Consider the following 15558-nt stretch of genomic DNA (forward strand, 5'->3'; position numbering starts at 1 on the left):
TACCCTGTGTGTATCCCCCCTACCCCCGTTTCAAATGTGTTTCTTGTATAGAACATATTGTTGAATTATGATTTTTAATCCATTCTGTTATTCATCTCCGTTTTGTGGGAGAGTTCTTCCCATTCACTTTCACAGTTATGGTTACTGTCTGTGTCTTTCCCTCCACCCTCTTTCCCACCATTTGTGCATTTAGTTCTCCCTTCTCCCTTTCCTTCCACAACTGAGTTTGAAAATTTGACCACCACCTCTCTCAGTATTTCCTTCGTTCTTTCAACTCCATTCCCTTTCACTCCTCTTTACTTTTCCTACTTTTTCCCTCCCTTTTAGCCTCCACTCCCCTTTCTTTCCTCCTTCCCCTCCTACTGCCTGTAGAGCTAGTTAGATTTATATACTTAATTATTTTATTGTTCCCTCCTTGAAACAAATAAGATGAGAGTAACTCTCAAACAATTCTCATTACCTTCCCCTCTTTCCCTCTACTTTAATGTAATTTTTTGCCTCTTTCTCTGCTGTAATTTACCATTGTCTGCTTCCTCCTTTTCCCATCTCCTGTTACAGTCCCTTTGCACCGTTAAATCACGTTTTTGTAGTCACATAATTTACTTTATACACGCTCCCTCTATCTATGTATATTCCTTTTATATTTCGCAACAGATGTACAGGACTCAAGATTAACAAGTGTCATCATCCCTTACAGGAAAGTTAACAGTTTGTTCCTATTGAGTAACCAATTTTTCTTTTCCCTTTTTTATGCCTCTCTTGAGACCTGCATTTGAAGTTCAAATTTTCTATTGACTTCTCACTTTTTTGTCAGGAAGGTCTGGAAATTCCTTATTTCATTGAATGTCCATCTCCTGGCCTGAAATATTACGCTCAACTTTGCTAGGTAAGTGATCCTTGGTTGTAGTTCCAGCTCCTTTTCCTTAGGGAATATCGTATTACAATTCCTTCAATCCTTTAATGCAGAAGCCACAAGTTCTTGTGTGATACTGACTGTAGCTCCTCGATATTTGAATGGTTTCTTTCTGACTGCTTGTAATATTTTATCCTTCACTTGATAGTTCTGGAATTTTGTAACGATATTCCTTAGTGTTTGTAGTTTTGGATCCCTTTCTAGAGGTGAATGGTGGATTTTTTGATGGTTCTTTTGCCCTCTGGATCTAGGACTTCTGGGCAGTATTCCTTGATGGTTTCTTGGAAGATATTGTCCAGATTCTTTTCTTTCATCATGGCTTTCTGTTAAGTCAATAATTCTTAGATTTCCTTTCCTAGAATTATTTTCCATTGTTTTTCCAATGATATTTTACATTTTGTTCTATCTTTTCATTCTTTAAAATTTGTTTCACTGATTCTTGATGTCTCATAGAGTCATTCCCTTCTACTAGCCCAATTCTAATTTTTATCAAATTGTTGTCTTTAGTTTACTTTTGTATCACATTTTCCATCTGTCCAATTATTCCTTTTAAGGAATTATTTTCTCCAGTTAGTTTTTGTAATTCCTTTTCCATTTATCCAATTTTCCTTCTGAAAGAGCTGTTCTCCTCAGTGAATTCTTCTTCCATACTTTTAAAATAATTGGCCAGTTTTCTTGTATTTCCTTCCTCAGCTCTTGTGCATAAAACCAGTTCACAGTTCCTTCTGAAGTTTCAGATGGGAGTATAGTCTCAAGGCTGACCTCTTTGGTATTCATGTTTTGGTTCTTGGCCCCATAGAAAGATTATATTGTCTTTTCTTTCCTGCTTTGCTTCTTACTCATGATGATGAGGTTTTCTGTGTTGTGACCTCTGATTCTTTCAGCTACAAGCTAAAGAATGTGGTGCTGAGCTTGCTGGTGTGAAAAAGCAGAGGCCAGGTGAATTCTTCTTGTGTTTCCCTGAATTTTCCCTGTAGCTAGCTTTTTAAATGTGGGGGAGGGGTGATCTTGTCACTGGAGGTCTCCGCAGCTGAGTTACAGCAAAGGCAAGCTGAGCTGCTGGTGATCCTGGCTCCTCTACTGTTTTCCCATTTACCCTGGGGTGCTGAGGCACGCCTGGTTTCCTGGCGTTGGTGGTTGTGAAATTCCACTCCGTGGGGCTCTGAATCTCCTCTCATTTTCTTGATGTGGGGCTGTCTGAGACAACTTTGGCCCTCTGCCACATTAAGAGGAATCCGCCTTAGCGATGTTGCTAGCCTCACATGCTACTAGACTGTTTGCCCCTACTGCGGACCCCACTGTTCCAAGATTTTTCTGAGGAAATATTCTATGGTTCTTTCAAAGTCACCAAGGGGAGCTGGAGAGAACATTTGCTGACCACTGCGTCATTTTGGCTCCCCGAATTTCGAGTAGGTGACTTACAGGCATTTAATCTGAGGGCTGATATTCTCAGAAGCAGCTGTTGTAGATACCTGGGGCACTGTGGCTCTCACTCGCTCAATTATGTTGGACTTCCATCATGGATTATTTTCCTCTGAGATTTCGCCATGCTGCAGCTGCCTCAGAATGCCCTGGGGCTTTGCTGCTTGACCCTGTTCTGTCAGGGACGCACTGTTATGTGTGCTATGTGCTCTTCGTGTTCATTGGAATAGGTCCTTCTAATTGAGCTGATGCAGAAGCTGCTAGATCTTGTGTTATCCTGATTGTATTTCCACAGTGCTTGAATTGTTTCTTTCTGGCTGCTTGCGGCATTTTCTCCTTGACCTGTCAACTCAACCATTTGACTGCAATATTCCTAAGGATTTTTCTTTTTGTATTCTTTCAGGAGGGGATTTTTGATTCTTTCAATATTTATTTTGCCATCTGAGTCTAGAATATCAGGGCAGATTTCCTTGATAATTTCATGAAAGATGATGTCTAGGCTCTTATTTTGGTCATGGTTTTCAAGTAATCCTATAATTTGGAAATTGTCTCTCCTGGATCTATTTTCCAGATCAGTTGTTTTTCCAATGAGATATTTCACATTATGTTCCATTTTTTCATTCTTTTGGTTTTATTTTGTGATTTCTTGGTTTCTCATAAAGTCCTTAGGTTCCATCTGCTCCATTCTAGTTTTTAAAGAATTGTTTTCTTCAGTTATTTTTTGAACCTCCTTTTCCATTTGGTTAATTCTGATTTTTAAAACATTCCTATCCTCATTTCCTTTTTTGACCTCGGTTTGCATTTGGTCTGGTTTATTTTCAAAGGTGTTATTTTCTTCAGCATTTTTTGGGTCTCCTTTAGCCAGCTGTTGACTCCTTTTTCATCATTTCCTTCCATTGTTCTCATTTGTCTTCCCAGTTTTTCTCAATCTTTCTTACTTGATTTTCAAAATCCTTTTTGAGCTCTTTCATGGCCTGAGATCATGGCATGTTTTTTGGAGTTTTTCGATGTAGAAGCCTTGACCTTTATGTCTTTCTCTAATGGTATACTTTGTTCGTCATCATCTAAAGGGATGGAAGAAAATACCTTTTCACTACGATTGTAAATCTTATTTTCCCCCTTTTCGGGCATTTTTTTTCAGCCAGTTACTTACTTTTGAATCCGTTGTCCCTTGGAGCATATACTCTAGGGACCTGTAAGTTCTCACTTCCTCCATGTTGGCACAATCAAGGGAGAGGTATTTATGCCTCTCCTGGCCTGTGCTCTGGTGCAGGAGCAGCCACAAGCTTTTTCTGCTCAGGATCCTCTCCAAAACACCCAAAGTTCCAGCATGCCAGCATTCCTTCTCACCCTAGGACCACCAGTCAGACCTGAGACCCAGATTTGCAGCTCAATTCCCCCAGGCCTTTAGGCACAGGGCTTTAAAAAGTTACCCCGTTGCTGCAGTGGCTGCCCCCGCCTTGGGACCAAGGCTATGGACAGACCTTGTTTCCTATGGTGAAGTAGTTTTCTCACTGACTTTTGAAGCTGTCTTTAGCATTTGTAGGTTGAGAAATCTGGGAACCACAGCTACTACCCATGAATCCACAACATGATGCCTGCTCCAATCCTATCTGTGCCTCGTGGCAAAGGCTGAGCTGCGTTGGACTCTCAGCCCAGTGAGATAGACCTTTCCAGTTGGCCTTCCAGGCTGTACTGGGCTGGAAATCTCTCTTTCTCTGTAGTTTCGTGGCTTCTGCTGCTCTAGAATGTGATTACAGTCATTTATACAAGTATTTTATAGGCTATGGGGATAGAGCTAGAGCAGGTCCATCCTTCTACTCCCTGTTCATCTTATCAGTGAGAGGAGTAGGGAAGGAGAAAGATAATTTGGAACTCAATTTTAAAATGAATATTGAAAATTGCATTTAAGTGTAATTGGGGAAAAGTAAAACACTAAAAATATCCTTATATCTCTTTTCATTTACTTCTTAAATAAAAGTATATTTTACTGCTCTTCCATCTATAGTCTTTTCTCCATTCTCTAATACTCATATGGTAGAAAACTTTTTACTTATAAGATACATTTGAAATATTAAGGACAATATAAATTTAATTCCAGTAAGAAGTAGTAATTAATTTACAAGGTAATAAATGTATTGTTGCTAATTAAATTTTCTGTCTTTCTGTAGGACCCTTCAGAAAAAAAAAATATTTTAGTGCATTCCTGTTTGAGATGGAGACATAATTTTCATGTTTTTTCTAAATTTTGTAACAAATTAGCTATTCAGGAGACTAGAATCCTGAGCCCGCAGCTGACATTTGGTGCAAAATCGAAGAAACCACATAAGCCTTTTAATAGGTTTACCTCTGTAATGAAATAGTAATTTCCCTTGAAAATATTTCTGATTTTTCCTTTGGACTCATTGTTTTCTTGACTACACAATTAAGATTATTAACTCTGAGACATCTCCAGAGACATTAAGCTGAAGGACTATGTGGACTTTCCTTCTTCTCTAGGCAGATTCCTCAGAGGATTTAATTAGGGGATAAGGAGTTTTAAGAACACAGTATTAGAATGACTCATAGACATGAGATGCTGACCTTATTGAATATGGATAAAATTCTCTTTTGTGGCCAAAAACGTCCACAGACCCACTTGGAGTCAACTTCACAATCTAAGTAAGTTTAATTGCTTGCAAATATACTGATTCGAGAGAATTGGAGCACAATAATAAATAATAAGATTCATATAGACCTTTTAAGCTGAAATGAATCACCATGAATTTTTATGTCTCCTAGGTAACAACAGGGTAAGTGGTGAGTAGCATTTCCACTACCCTAATCTGGAGTTTCTCAACATCACGGAAAACATATCAGGATCCACGACTTGGAACAGTTGCCTTCATGGACAGGTAATATATTTATACAAGTAACTCGTATTTCTGATTCTATCCCAAACTATATTTTGCCTTCAGAGTATAAAGTTGATGCTAACCTAAACTGAATGGGAAATGGGAAAAAATAATATTATCATAATAAAGATGTAAACTACATACAGAAATCTCTGTTCTTCTCACATGACCAACTGGATGATTCAACTGATTATGACACATAAAATAGATGAGACACATTATAGCATTATCCATTTTGAAGTGACATCTTTGCAAATAGACTAGAAAGCTATAAAAATCAGGCTTAGGAAAATATTGAGAAAGTGGCATATGATACTAATTTCACAAAAGGGTTGTAGTGATCTGAGTTTGGCTATTAATAAGACAATGGCCTCAGACAAACTCAAAAGCAAAAAAAAAAAAATACATGATCTTTTCCATTTCTTACCTCCACTTTGAAATGTTAGATAAACGCGAGAAGATGATGATGATGATGATGACGCTATAACAATAATAATTATTTTTATGACCTTTATGTCATGTTTGTTATTTTCTAGTTCTAAAATAGGTACCTTTAATTAAAAGAAAATTAAACGTGAATTTATTTATCTCAGGTTCAATCTTAGGATGTGATAAACGTATTGGGAAAATGACAATTTTAATTTTAGTTTAAAGTGATACTCTTCTGATGTACTTTTTTATATTTTAATGAAGCTATTATGGAGAAAAAATATTATTATCACAATAGAACAAATCTCAATTGATTGAATGAAACAAGGTGATATTAGTTTTTAGCTATTCAGTGATATAGGGTCATTTGGATGACCCACAGTTCACTTAATGAAAGTGCTTAATTACTTTAAAAAATACAAATCTTTTCACGTAGGTGATGAGGGGACCTTTAATCAGTCTCACATTTCTGTGCCTTAACCTGGAATCACTACCAACTATTTTTCTTCTTATGTGAGAGCAAATTATGTTATTAAAGTGGAAGTGCCTTGGAAATTTTAGAAGAATATTAACAGATAAATTTTAAAGGTTGTGTTTATAAAAAGAAACTAAAATACTCATGCCATTGGAAATGAGGAAATTCATCGCCAGGCAGTCACCTCAGAGAACACCAGTAAAACAATTTTATACCACAAAATATTCATTAAAGTACTTTTTGTAGCAGCAAAAACTAAAAATGTTATAGATGTCCATATATTGGGGAACGCTCAAATATGACATATATCTGCATTATTAGAAAATATGAATATCTGGAATTTAGAGAAACATTTGAGTTCTTTTTTTTCAACTTCAGCAAGAATCTAGTAGGGAGGAAATGGAAAACAATCTCCACTAAACTGACAACAATATAAACAGAAAGAAAGATTGAAATGTAGTGTAATTATAGTGATCAATTTTGTCACAGGAAATATTTGAGAAAGTATGCCTTATTCCTTCCTTACAAGGAAGAGAAACTATGAGTAAGGCTTAATTCATATACTTTCAGATGTAAAGTGGTGTACTGAGCAGTGAAACAGAAATAAAAATGGATCAATAAAATATTTGTGTTTCATAATTATCTTTACAGGTAAAAATTTGACTGCTGAAACTGTAGAAGATTAGCCAACTTTTATATGAGAGATTAAAATTTGCATCCATCATTTCTTCTCTCCCTGCCCCAACTCCACAAAATCTCAGTTTTTACTATTATGACCAGTGTTCTGATACTGAAAATGATGCCCATAAAAGATATGAGATTGTCCATAAAAAGGGGTAGATGTATAAACTGAATTCAAAGTTCTTCTAACTACAATTCCGGTGCCATATACATTAAACAGTTACTCTTCCTCTCCCCCGTCACTCCTTCAAAAATCATGGAAAACAGGAACAATGTCACTGAGTTTGTCCTCCTGGGGTTCACTCAGAATCCTGAGGTACAAAAAATACTATTTTCTGTATTCTTAATTGTTTACTTGCTAACTATTGTGGGCAATATCCTGATTATCATAACTGTCATTGGAAGTAAGAGCTTGAGGTCTCCTATGTACTTCTTTCTTGCCTTCCTGTCTTTTATGGATGCTACATATTCCACTGTCATTGTCCCTAAAATGACCCTAGACATGCTTTGTGAAAAAGCAACCATTTCATTCCAAGCTTGCATGGTGCAGCTCTTCTTGGAACACCTATTTGGTGGGGCTGAAGTTTTCCTCCTCATTTTTATGGCCTATGATCGTCATGTAGCCATCTGCAAACCCTTGTATTACCTAGTCATTATGACATGGCAGGTATGTGTTCTGCTGGTGGTGGTATCCTGGATTGGAGGTTTCATGCATTGATTAGTACAGCTGCTTTTCATTGTTAGGCTCCCATTCTGTGGACCCAATATCACTGATCACTTCATCTGTGACATGAACCCTTTACTGGAACTTTCCTGGACAGATACCTATATAATTGGCATGTCAGTGGGTGCCAATGGGGGAGCAATTTGCACAGTTATCTTTGTACTCTTGCTTATCTCCTGTGGGGTCATTCTACACTCTTTGAAATCCCAAAGTTCCGAAGGCCAGCAAAAAGCCCTTTCTACTTGCATCTCCCACATCACAGTTGTTGTCTTCTTCTTCGTCCCTTGTATTTTCATGTATGATAGGCCTGTCTGTACCTTCCCCATTGATAAATCTCTAACTGTCTTCTATACTATCATCACTCCTATGCTGAACCCTTTGATCTACACTCTGAGAAACAGAGAAATGAAAAATGCCATGAGGAAGCTTTGGAACAGAAAAGTGATGTCCAGCTATAAGGCAATGGATGTCCTGGCCAAGCAATGATGTTTCACAAAAGAAATGATAGAAGATTTTAACATTCTTAGAACTTATTTGAGTCTAAGTGAGCTGATCCTGTATATGTGAAGAAAAAATTAGGTTCCTGTCAGCATTAGAAACTATCTTTTTGTTGTTGGAACTATTTCTTTAAGAGCATTATGGTACGATGAAAAATGCTATAAGTTTACAAATAGATAACCAATGTTTTTTGTATACAGATTGAAGTATACTTTTTGGTTTACTTTTTGACTTTTGTTCCAGTGTGTTCTATATAGAAATATTTTATATGATTTAATGTGCATAATGGACGTCACATTGCCTTTTCAGTGGGTATCAGAGGGCAAGGATGGAGAGAGATAAATTTGGAAGAAAAGTTGAATTTTTTTTTCTTTTTTTTAAAATTTATTTATTTAATTTATAACATTCGTTTTCACAAAATTTTGGATTCCAAATTTTCTCCCCATTTGTCCCCCCCACCCTAAAACACCAAGCATTCTAATTGCCCCTATCACCAATGTGCCCTCTCTTTTATCATCCCTCGCTTTCCTTGTCCATATCTTCTTTTTTGTCCTCGAGGTCCACATAACTTTCTATACCCCATTACCTGTATTTCTTGCTCCCTAGTAGCAAGAACAGTACTTGATAGCTGTTCCTAAAACTTTGAGTTCCAACTTCTGTTCATCCCTCCCTCCCCACCCATTTCCTTTGGGAAGGCAAGCAATTCAATATAGGGCACATCTGTGTAGTTTTGCAAATGACTTCCATAATAGTCGTGTTGAGTAAGACTAACTATATTTCCCTCCATCCTATCCTGCCCCCCCATTGCTTCTGTTCTCTCTTTTGATCCTGTCCCTCCCCAAGAGTGGTGACTTCAAATTGCTCCTTCCCCCCATTGCCCTCCCTTCCATCATCCCCCCAACCCTGCTTATTCCCTTCCTGCCCACTTTCCTGTATTGTAAGATAGGTTTTCATACGAAAATGAGTGTGCATTTTATTCCTTCCTTTAGTGGAATGTGATGAGAGTAAACTTCATGTTTTTCTCTCACCTCCCTTCTTTTTCCCTCCACTAAAAATCTTTTGCTTGTTGCTTTTATGAGAGATAGTTTGCCCCATTCCATTTTTCCCTTTCTCCTCTCGATGTATTTCTCTCTCACCCCTTAATATAATTTTTTAAGATATGATCCCATCCTATTCAATTCATCCTGTGCTCTCTGTCTCTGTGTGCGTGCATGTGTGTGTGTGTGTGTGTGTGTGTGTGTGTGTGTGTGTGTGTGTGTAATCCCACCAATTGCCAAGACACTGAAAAGTTTCAAGAGTTACAAATATTCTCTTTCCATGTAGGAATGCAAACAGTTCAACTTTAGTAAGTCCCTTATGACTTCTCTTTGCTGTTTACCTTTTCATGCTTTTCTTCATTCTGGTGTTTGAAAGTCAAATTTTCTTTTCAGCTCTGGTCTTTTCATTAAGAATGCTTGAAAGTCCCCAATTTCATTGAAAGACCACTTTTTCCCCTGAAGTATTATACTCAGTTTTGCTGGGTAGGTGATTCTTGGTTTTAGTCCTAGTTCCTTTGACTTCTGGAATATCCTATTCCATGCCCCAAGATCCCTTAATGTAGAAGCTGCTACATTTTGTGTTATCCTGATTATACTTCCACAATACTTGAATTGTTTCTTTCTAGCTGCTTGCAATATTTTCTACTTGACCAGGGAACTCTGGAATTTGGCCACAATGTTCCTAGGAGTTTCTCTTTTTGGATCTCTTTCAGGCGGTGGTCGATGGATTCTTTGAATACTTATTTTGCCCCCTGGTTCTAGAGTCTCAGGGCAGTTTTCCTTGATACTTTCATGAAAGATGATGTCTATGCTCCTTTTTTGATCATGGCTTTCAGGTAAGCCCATAATTTTTAAATTGTCTCTCCTGGATCTATTTTCCAGGTCAGTTGTTTTTCCAATGAGATATTTCACATCATCTTCCATTTTTTCATTCTTTTGGTTTTGTTTTGGGACTCCTTGGTTTCTCATAAATTCATTAGCCTCCATCTGTTCCACTCTAATTTTGAAAGAACTATTTTCTTCAGTGAGCTTTTGAACCTCCTTTTCCGTTTGGCTAATTCTGCTTTTTAAAGCATTCTTCTCCTCATTGACTTTTTGAACCTCTTTTGCCAATTGAGTTAGCGTATTTTTCCAGGTGTTATTTTCTTCAGCATTTTTTTGGGTCTCCCTTAGCAGGGTGCTGACCTGCTGTTCATGCTTTACTTGCATGTCTCTCATTTATCTTCCCAGTTTTTCCTCCACCTCTCTAACTTGATTTTCGAAATCCTTTGTGAGCTCTTCCATGGCCTGAGCCCATTGAATATTTATTCTGGATGTTTGGGATACAGAAGCCTTGACTTCTGTGTCTTTCCCTGATGGTAAGCCTTGTTCTTCCTCATCTGAAAGGATGGGAGGAGATAGCTGTTCACCAAGAAAGTAACCTTCTATGGTCTTATTTTTTCCTCTTTTCTGGGCATTTTCCCAGGCAGTGACTTGACTTCTGAGTTTCCTTACCATACCCACCTCTCCTCAAGATCCGCCCAGCCAGCGCTTGGGGTCTGAGATTCAAATGTTGCTTCCCAGCCTCAGGGCTTTTGCCGGGCTGCTATTGTGAGATTAAGTTCAGGTGCACAGGTTGGGGCAAGGCAGCCACAGGGGGCTCAGGTCCCTCAGGGGGTTTTTGCAGAGACCTTCAACAATAGATCCGAGGTCCTCCCTGCTTTGGGAGCCCCCTTCTGCTGCTGCCCCCGCTGATGCCTCCCGAGGGGGCCTGAGTTATGGGGACACCCTGCTCACCTCTCAGGGAGCCAAAAAGATTCTCTCACTGACCTTTAGCGCCCATGGGTAGAGTGACCTGCGTGGCTGCTAGAGATTCTGTCCCTGAAGCCTGCTGGTATCTGCTCCTCTTGGTGCTGCATGGCCAAGGCAGGGCTGGGCTCTACCCAGGATCCAGTGCGAGACGGATCTTTGGTGTTGGTTTTTCAGGTCTCTCTGGAACAGAAATCTCCTCTACTCCGTTGTTCTTTGGCTTCTGCTGCTCCAGAATTTGTTGGGAGTTCTTTACAGGTATTTTATGGGCTGTGGGTTTCAGAGCTAGAGTATGTGTGTCTTTCTACTCTGCCATCTTGGCTCCTCCCCCCAAAAGTTGAAATTTTTAATAGAACATCATAGATCCTCAGGAAAATATAAATTAATTACAGTTAGGTGAAACTTTTTTAAAAAAAACAATTCCCTCTTCTAATGTAGATGCAAAGATCATGTTTACAATAATATTGGTCAAAAATATTTAGTGATGTGAATTAATATTTCTTGTTCTGTGCTTTTGGTGAGACAGTGGATGTTCTAGAGAAGAGAAAAAAAGAAATCAATTTTTCACTTTACTTCAAGTTATTATTGTTCCAAGTTTTCAAAGCAAATCAACCAGCTTCATAGTAATATTTAATTTTATCATCTTAAAACTGCATCTCAAAACTAATTATGTGACATAAAATCAGGTAGTATGGGAATATTTGTGTTTATTACGGAAATTATTTATCATATATGTAAAACCTAAACATGCAAAATATGTTTGACCTGATCATTGTAAATCACATAGCATGTTCCAAATCTTTCAAATAGCAATCCTAAATTGTAATATCAATAATTAAATTGTAAATTACTTATTACTATCTCATATTTTTCAATAAGAAAGGTAGCATGGCATACTGGATAGAGTTTTGTAGTTGTAATATAAAAGAAATTAGTCTTAAACCACTTATGACACTGTTATTTAACCCCTCTCATACTTTAATATTATTGTTATGGCTAGTGACAAAAATAATCTCATTTCATTATTTTTTTAAAAAATTGAGTTCTCTTCGAAACAGTCCCAGAACAAGATGTATATTTTTGTTTATTTGCTTGTTTTACTTTTTATTCAATGCAATATAGATTATCGTAGAGCTACAATTTTATATAACAGATTATTTTTAGAGTTAGATAAAAGTTTTGGTAAATGTAAATATATCTCAATAATAATCTCAGTGAATCATCTTTAGTTCAATTCTAAAAGAAGCAAGGACAACAGGGACATTTACTTAAGCTGTTCTATTTCCACAACATTGTAATCCTTTTGTCTGATACTTTTGTCTAATACCTTTTTTCATAGTAAGGAAGTTGCCTTACATTGGTGAGACATTATGAATTTCTGAGGTGTAAATATCTATTAGACGTTTTTTTCCTGTTTTAAGAATCAAAATTACATACTTCCTCTAAAAATGTTGAGATCTCAATTTGTACTCTTCATATTTGTCAATTTTTGTTATATATTTCAGACCAGCAGAATATTTCTCAAAGATTCTTTCATAGGTGCATTTTTTAAAGGCTGCTTTGATGTGCTTCACTGTTTCCATAATGCGCTTATTCATTGATACCTAAGTCTAGATACCCCAAGAGCTGGAATTGTCATTTTTTCTTATGGTTTTCTGTTTTCCCAACTGTATAGAAATAGAACTAAGACTTGATAATATAACAGTAGTGGTGATGGCAGTGGTGGTGATGGTGATAATGAATAAAATAATAGCTAACGTTTATATAGCATTTACTTAAAACCAGGCAATGTACTAAACACTTTGCAATTATTATCTCATTTGATCTTCACATCACTGGGAGATAGGTGCTCTTATTATACACATTTTATAGATGAGGAAGTTGAGAAACACAGGGCTTATGTGACATGTGCAGGGTCACACAGTTAACATGTGGCTGAGGGCAGATTAAGGTCACATTTTCCTGATTCCAGGCCCTGAACTCTACCAACTGTATTAACTTGGTGCATTGTCATTAAAATCATGATCTTTTTTGCATCATTCTAATCATTGTTTTTGTTATTCTCTTGTAATTATGTTTTATCTTCAAAGGGCCATGATTCTTACTCCAATATCATACTATGTGATTCTTTCCTAAGCCCTTTTGTGAATAGTGCAGAGATCATCCAGTGAATAAAATGGAGGCCTTTCTGTGGTACTATTACTATCTTGAGCTTATAAACACTATGTCTAAGTAGTAAATCTATTTTCTCTCATTCTTGCTTCACGGACACTTCAGTCATCATCCCTTCCCCTTCCCCCAAGTCGCATATTTCCTTGATTTTGCCACTTAAACACCTCTCATTTGAAATTAAATTTTGAAACATGCTCTACCAACCACATAACATTCCCTTATTTTTCTATGACTTTTAAATTTCATTTTTTTTTTTGATGAGGTATATTCAATGACTCAAATTCATTGATTTTTTCCAGAAGGATATTCACGTTAAGCAGATGAATTTTAAAGCAGGGAGTAGTTTAGGGTTATTTGAATTAGCATGTGACCTTTTGGAACTGGTTAAGCTTAATCTTCTCCTCCTACACAGTTCTGGCTCCAACCTTTGTCAACTGTCAGTGCTTATTCAAGGTCTCTGTATCTTGAAGGATATATATCATTAGAATAACAATAATTAAAATTTATACAGCATTTGAAGATTTGTAAAAGGCTTTATATGTGATTTGATATTTGATTATAAATCTCATTTGGATTACCTTTGCTTTTTAAAAGTGAATTTGTTCCATTTTTTTATTTCTTTAAGTCCTCTACTTTGCACTCTGAATTCATCACATCTCTCAGCAGATGGATAATATTGAATCATAATATTGATTAGAGTAGCTAATCTCTCACAGTTGATCATCATAGAAGACTCCTAATACTGGGTACAAGGCACTCAAGGTACCACTCCTTTCACTTTCAGTAAGTTCATATAAGTCTTCCCAGGTTTTTCTGATACCTGTCTGCTTATAATTTATCATAACACAACAATATTCAATTAAAATCACATGCCATATCTTATTCAGTCATTCTCAAATTTATGGACATCCCTTCAATTTCTAATTCTTTGCTGACACAAAAAAGGAACTGCCACGCGTATTTTTGTACATGTAAGACGTTTCCCCATTTCTTTGATCTCTTTGTAGTTGTATTTCTGAGTCAATGGAAATGAACAATTTTATAGCCTTTTACATAGAGTTTCAAATTGTTTTCCGGAATGGTGAACCATTTCGCAACTCCACCAAGAATTCATTAGTATACCTATTTTTCGATATTCTAACTAGCTTTTATCAACTTCCTTTTCTGTCATATTTATTAATCTGATACCTGGTGCCGAGTTGATGAAATTTGCATTTCTGTAATAAATAATGTTTTAGAGTGTTTTCTTAATTGACTACTGATAACTTTGATTTATTTTCTGAGAACTATCTGTTGGATACTATCCATTTTTATAAAAACAAATGGCAAATACTAGTGTGATAGTAAAAAAAAAAAAAAGATTGTAACTTTCCTCCTCCTCATTACTTTTAGCACAGTAGTATTTCAACACAAAACATTTACCAAAACTTTTTATCCATTCCGCAGTCAATTGATATCCCCTCAATTTTTATTTTGTTTCATATCAGAAAGAGCTGGTTTAAATATTTCTGAACAAATAAGTTCTTGTCTGATTTATTTCTTTAGTATAGAGTAAAATGTGCTTTTGTTGGATCATGGGGTATATACAGTTTCATAGCCATATTAGTATAGTTCCAAATTATTCTCCATAATGGTTAGATGAGTTTACAACTCAACCAAGAGTACATTAGTGTCCCAATTTTTCTCCATGACCTACAGCATTTCTGTTTTCCTTTTTGATCATGTTAGCCAGTCTGATAGGTATGAAGAAGTGTCTCAGAGTCGTTTTAGCATGAATATTTCTAATCAATACTGATTTCTTTCTTCTTTTCATGTGATTATTGGTAGCTATGATTTCTTCTATAGAAAGCTACCTTTCAGACATGCCTTCTGAAAACTACTTCGATCTTGTGATCATTTAACAAGTAGCAATGATTTTTTAAAATAAATTTCTCACAAGATATCAGAGTAGAAAGGCAAACATAGTCTAACTCTTCCCCCACAGGCCATAAAATACCTGTAAAGAAAGACTATCAACAAGTTGTAGAGCAGCAGAAGCCACAGAACAATGGAGTGGAAGAGATTTTCAGCCCAGTGTGACCTGGAAGGCCAACGGGAAAGGTCTGTCACACTGGATGCAGAAGAGAACACAGAACAAACTTGACCACATGGCGCTTGGAGGGGCATGGCCAGAGCAGGCCTCGGGGGTGGAATCCCCAGCAGCATTGAAAGTTCTCAGATCCCTCAACCCACAGCCTCCAAAGGGAGCTTCAAAGGCCAGTGAGAGAGCTTTTCCCCCTCTATGACAAGGGAGAAGGGTCCTCCACTAACCCCATCCCTGGGTGGTGGAAGTGGCAGCGGTGGTGGTAGCAGCAGCAGCAGCAGGCAGTGGCTGTGGTGACCCTATCAGGCAGCAGCCAACTTCTATTGTTGAAGACCTCAGATTAAAGGCCTTGGGGAATTGAGCAGCTGATTTCAATCTCAGCCCTGAATGGCAGCCCTGCCAACACCTAAAGACCCCAGGGGAATTTTGCAGCTGATCTAAG

The 15558-nt window shown here is 37.2% G+C and overlaps 1 pseudogene; it reads left to right on the forward strand.

The window, feature by feature from the left end:
- The first annotated feature begins 7070 nt into the window (after positions 1–7070).
- LOC140516575 (olfactory receptor 4A47-like) lies at positions 7071–8024 on the forward strand (annotated as a pseudogene).
- Positions 8025–15558: the final 7534 nt, after the last annotated feature.

Source organism: Notamacropus eugenii, chromosome Y (genome assembly GCF_028372415.1).
Source record: "Notamacropus eugenii isolate mMacEug1 chromosome Y, mMacEug1.pri_v2, whole genome shotgun sequence".
In the NCBI taxonomy this organism is placed as follows: domain Eukaryota; kingdom Metazoa; phylum Chordata; class Mammalia; order Diprotodontia; family Macropodidae; genus Notamacropus; species Notamacropus eugenii.